This window comes from Hippopotamus amphibius, chromosome 7, assembly GCF_030028045.1.
Source record: "Hippopotamus amphibius kiboko isolate mHipAmp2 chromosome 7, mHipAmp2.hap2, whole genome shotgun sequence".
NCBI classification, from domain to species: Eukaryota; Metazoa; Chordata; class Mammalia; order Artiodactyla; family Hippopotamidae; genus Hippopotamus; species Hippopotamus amphibius.
Window position 1 is genome coordinate 82,876,926 of NC_080192.1, and position 6,000 is coordinate 82,882,925.

Consider the following 6,000-nt stretch of genomic DNA (forward strand, 5'->3'; position numbering starts at 1 on the left):
CCCACCCTCCTCCACCCTCCCCAACCCCACCCCTACCCCTGCAGTATCCAAGGAGAATGTCAGGTGATACTTTGGAGGCAGAGAGAGGCCCTGGGTGGGCTTCCGGAGCGCACCAGCCAGGGACAAATCGCTTTTTGTTTGGGAGTCAGTTTCGTCATCGTTAACATTTTGAGTTTGGGTTAAATCTATGATTTTCGCAAAGAAGTGTCTAGAGCAGGTAGTGCCCTGAGCTTCTCAGATCCTGAGTCCGTGATTTTTATTTTTTAATTAATTAATTGATTGATTTACTTATTTAATTTATTTATTTTGTGGCCGCACTGCAAGGCTTGTGGGATCTTAGTTCCCCAACCAGGGATGGAACCCAGGCCCTCAGTAGTGAAACCAAGGAGTCCTAACCACTGGAATGCCAGGGAACTCCCCCATGATTTTGATCTTATTTTGTTTTATATACTGTAATCACTTTTTTTATTTTATACTGGAGTATAGTTGATTCACAATGTTGTGTTAGTCTCACGTGTACCGCAAGGTGATTTACTTATTCATATACTTATTCTCTTTCAGATTCTTTTCCCACTTAGGTTATCACAAGGTATTGAGTATAGTTCCCTGTGCTATATAGTAGGAATTTTTAGATTTTTAGGTAAAAGGTGAGGAGCAGAGATGTGAGAAAAGATTTGGACACTTGCCCTAAGGCAAAATCAGATTGAAGCTGTAAGCAGATTCCAAGCCTGTTGAGTTGTAGGTGGAATTTCGTTGGTAGGTGTTTTATCAGTTCAAGCAATGTAGAAATCATTAACTACATGCTATCTCTGTACAAAACTCCCCAAACCCAGCATTCCTGAGTGTTATTTTTCTGCCACCAGACACCGTGGCCAATATCTTCATGAAATATATGGAAATACCATCAGCAGCTGCAGTTAGAGTAGCTGCTACTGTCTTATTACCACCCAGGAGGTCATGAGTGGCCCAAGACCCTCATTTCCAGCTCAACCAAAGCCAGAATCGGGGAGTAAGCAATAGTAAGTGTGCACCCAGTGGAGGTGAGAGGGCTGGAGGGGAGGGAGGTGCCTCGGAGATGCCCTAGGCTCACCAGGGAGACCTTGGGCTCAGGCAGGTCAGGTCACTTCCGCCTTGGGCAGGTCACTTCCTGGTGCTTCTTTTCCTTCTCCCACTGCCCACACCCTCTGCCTCGACAGGTTCTAAGCTCACGTCCCCTCCCCACCTCGCCCTTGTGCTCAGCTGCTCTGGTTTTTCAATGGATATGTTAACAAGAGTATTTTCCACAATGACTAAGGTACAAGGCAGCGTTCTTGACACTTGGGATGATTAAAAAATGAGTCATGATAGGCTCCCATCCTAGAGTGTTAAAAGCCTTCTAAGAAGGGTAGAAAACTGCCCTCTATTCAGCTTCTACCACGAGCCACAGACTGTTGTGCAAGGTGCTTTCACGTTATCTCTCTGAATTCTGTAACAGCCGCGAGACAGGGCGGCTGCTGCTGCTGTGGTTAATAGGCGGGAAACAAACTCTGAAAGTTGTCAGTGTCCACGAAGCTAAGAGTGTAGGGGGGCCGGGACTTCAACAACTGCCTTCCCCTGCAGGGGGGATGCTTTTCGGGAGGAGAGTGAAGACTTGCAGGAGCCACATACTTCATGGTAGAAAGTGGTGAGGGCTGGGGGCAGCTCGATTGGATGGCTAAGGCATTTCACGAGAGGCATCCCTTCCAGGGAGCCTGTTGGCTGGTACCAGCTACAGGCTCACCAAGCTGAGTGTCCTCAACTCTCCCTGTGGGGGTGTTTATCCCATGGGAATGAGCAATTGCTACAGATCAGGGCTTTTCCTGTTTTGCTTTGTTTTTTTTCACCAGCACACCTCCCTTTCCAGGTGAGAACAGCAAGAGGGAGGCTCTGCAGAGCAGGAGCTACTTGAGCTGAATGTGAAAGCAGGTGTAAGGTTTTCACTCACATATTGGACAGGGGCGCTGGGGAGGGAGAGGATCCCATAAGCCCAGAGCGAGGAGGCATCTTTTCAAAGATCCACCCCCACCCCCTCCAATCAAGCCTCTCTTCTGGGCTGCCCCGGAGCTGACCACCACAGACACCCCCAGCTTCTGACTGCTGGGCATCACCCATCCTTTCCTGCTCCTCCAGAATCCCTCCTCTTTGTGCTCTTTTCAACCCTGACAGCCCTGCACCCAAACTCATATATTAAATGCCATCTCTTTGAAAGACTCGGAGTAGTTTTCCTGACTAGATCTCAGGCTAACACATCTTCCTCTAAGTGTTCTGAGAACAAAGACTTGGTCTCATGTCCGCTCCTGAGCTGCCGGTCGGGAAGCTGTTCCTCCGAGCTGCGCCAGTGCTGCCGTGGGTCACTGCTGTTCTCCTGCTGGTCCCCAGCTGAAATGACTGCACTGGAGCCCCTTTCTAGAGGGTATGACACCCATGGGTCTCAGGAGGTGGGCCTCGCTGCCCTATTGCTTTGTGTCCCAGTCCACGCTCATACCAGCTTATGATAGTGCACTAGACCTTACCTCCAGCTTGGTACATAAGAAGGTGTAACATCCCAGCAAGGAAAATAACTCAAAATTGCATCTCTACATTCCCATTCTTGAGTCTACTTTGAAAAAAAGTTTATTTTGGGACTTCCCTGGCAGTGCAGCGATTAAGACTCCGTGCTTACACTGCAGAGGGGTGGGGGCCGGTTCTGGTTGGGAAACAAAGACCCTGCATGCCCTGTGACATGACCAAAAAAAAAACCACTTTATTTTAAAGTTTTAGATTTGCAGAAAGATTTAGAAGACAGTACAGAGTTCCTATAGAGCTCTGCCCATTTCCCGCTGTTATTAGCATCTTGCATTTGAATAGGATTTATGTCACTTCATTTCAAGGCTTCATACTGTCAGCATGACCTGTGACTATTGATGTTGACCTTGATCTCCGGGCTGAGGTCATGTCTATCCGGTGTTCCTCATTTTCCCCTTCCCATTCTATCCTCTTTGGAAGGAAGTCTCAGAGCACAGCCCTGATGTGAGGATTGGGGAGACTGACTGGAGTGAAAATAAAGGAGAGCTAGAGACAGGACCCTCAAGGAAAGAGTAGAGGAAGCAGAGAATGGACGTGCAGGAACCAAGAGCAGAGTGAGTGGTAAGATGGAAACTGTCAGCAACACCAGATGCTACAGAGAAGTCAGACAAGAAGCTGGGAAGAGGTTTTAGATTCAGGATTAAGTCTACTGACAGACATCTCAAAACCAGACCCTGTTCCATTCCTCCTGTTCTTAAAGGCCTCCTGGTTTTGTTTTGGGTTTTTTTCCCTAACTAAATAATCATTTGATACAAATCAGGGTCCAGCCAGAAAAACAAATTGCTCAAAAAAATTTGGAGAGGGGGGAGTTTTTTTCTAGGTTTATTAAGAAATAATTGACCTACATATCAAAATATTTTAAACCCAGCAAATACTGGGGAATGTAATACAGAGAATATAATTCTGGTGATGACTGGGATGGTGAGGCACACCAGTGATTGGTAAGGGCGAAAAATCGCTCCCCACCCCCTGCAATGGGCTGAATGCTCCTGTCCCCCTAAAATTCATATGTTAAAGCCTAAATTCCCAATCTGATGGTATTAGGAAGTGAGGTCTTCAGTAAGTCAGTCATGAGGGTGGAGCCCCCATAAATGGGATTAGTGCCCTTATGAGGGTCCCAGACAACCAGAGTTCTCTCTTTCTGCCTTGTAAGGATGCAGCAAAAAGATGCAGCCTGCAGCATGGGAGAGGGTCCTCACCAGAACCTGATGGTGTTGGCTCCCTAATCTCAGACTTCCAGCTCCAGAACTGGGAGAGAGAAATGTCTGTTGTTTATAGGCACCCAGTTGGTGGTACATTGTTATAGTGGACCTGGCTGACTAAGACACCCTCCTCGTATAGAGGACAAAAATCAGGAGACCCTGTTACCAGAGCCCAGAAGCCAGGGTCTGGCAGATGCTGTGAGCACCACATTCCTGTCCTTTGGGAGCTGGGGCCATGGGGGAGACAGCTGCTGGAGCTGAGAAAGGGACACACACATACCTGGCCTTTCTTCCTGCCACCTCTAGCCTTCTGCCAGTGCCTCCTTGTAGACCCAGCCAGAGGCCAGCTGGCTGGGAGCTGGGAGATGCAGCTGGTTTGCACAGAGCCCTGTGTGGTACGGAACGGAGCAGGGGAGTGGCTAGCAATGGATCTGAGAGCAAAGAGACCAGGCTTCCAACTCCTACTCAGTTCATCTGCTTTTCTCCCTTCTACTTCTCTCATTAATCCAACGCCTATCAAACGGAACCATTGTTCTTGGGGGCCCTCTCAGAGTTGACTCACGTGGATGCTCTGAGTTGATTCTCTGCTCTTTGCCCTTTGTTGTGACAAGGAGGGGGACTTATACACGTGATGAACATGGAGACGCCCTGATTATCTTACTGCAGAGGAGAAGCTGTGTATTTTCTTCCTAAAGACAATGTCTCCAGCTCCGTGTGATTGCCTTCTGGTGTCTCTATTTTATTTTGATGGCTTCCCCCCCCAACCTCCCCCCCCCCGCCCGCCCCCACGGTTGCTTGGTTTGTAATTTGCTACTCACTTCAATTGAAAGGGAAACTGATGATGATGATGGTGATAAAGAGTTATTCAGATTTTTATTTAGATTTTTGAGAACTATCGATGTAGGTTTTCAACTTGCAGCACATCTCCTGGGGCATTTTTTAAACAATACCCCTCCACCCAGAGACTTAAATTGAATTGGTCTGGGGTCGGGCCCAGGCAGCTCTAATACGTAATCAGCTGTTGGGATTCTAGACAAATTACCTAGTACCTCGGTTTCCTCTTACTTTAAATGGGATCAATCCTAGTACCTGCCACATGGAGTTGTCTTATGAATTACAGGAGTTAATACGTGCAAAATACTTAGAAAAGTGACTGGTATATTAAAATGCTCAGTTATATAAGATGTTATCCCAAGTCTCCAGTCTTTAACACAGCCACGGAATCCCCAGCAGTGGGGATGGTATTCTATTCTGTTATAAAATTATTGTTAATGTCTATAACCTTTCGTTTTCTCAGGAAAGTCACCTTATATTTAAGGCATTACTGTACACTGATTCATAAAATGGGATGCAACCTCAATTACTTTATTTTGAACAATATTTAAGCTTGAAAGGGCCTGAAAGTGTGCTAGTTTGGGATGCTTGTAGAGGTCACCTGAGGAATCATTTACTTAAAGAAAAAAGAAGAGACCCCCTCCCTTCTCCGCCCAGCAGACTGGTATTAGCCTGAAGGCAAGACCTGCCCTTGCAGCTACTAAGCGTCACTGCACACAGGCTTTTTACAGATCAGTTAAGAAAGGAAGAGCATAATTATTCAAATTACGGAGATCACATACAGGGAGAACAAAAAAAAACTTATCTTAGTAAAAGATAAGAATGGATATTTGTGAATTGGGCTGAATTTTCTGTTAGCAGCGTTTATACTGTTCAAAAACTTCCAGATCTCAATTTAGTCAAGAACTGAAAGTTATATGCTCTGGAAAATTGTTTCAGAGGCTCAGAATTGACTCTGGTGGTGACAGAGAAAGTTATGTTAAATACTACATGAAGAGTTTGGATAGAACTGAAGAAATGAAAGCCTGGAAAAATGAATATTTCTAAAGTAATGTATCAGCGAATGTGTTTTAGAACATGTATTACAGCTAAATTAATAAGTTAACTATTACAAGTAGACATTTGATCAAATCTACATTTACGTCCCTAAAAGGTTCTGTACTCAAGTTGCCTACACAACAAACAAAAGTTACTGAGTAAATATGAAAAGCATTGAGTACAGGACCTGGTTCTTAGCCAGTGGCAATAAATGTTTCTTTGTTTTGAATAGATATCTTGCTTCCTCAGACCCATGTACACCCTGATCTTTGAAGAAGAGAAGAAGGGATACCAGCTCCTGCTTTTCCAAGTCGGCGTCATGGTGGCTGCCCTAGGAGCCATG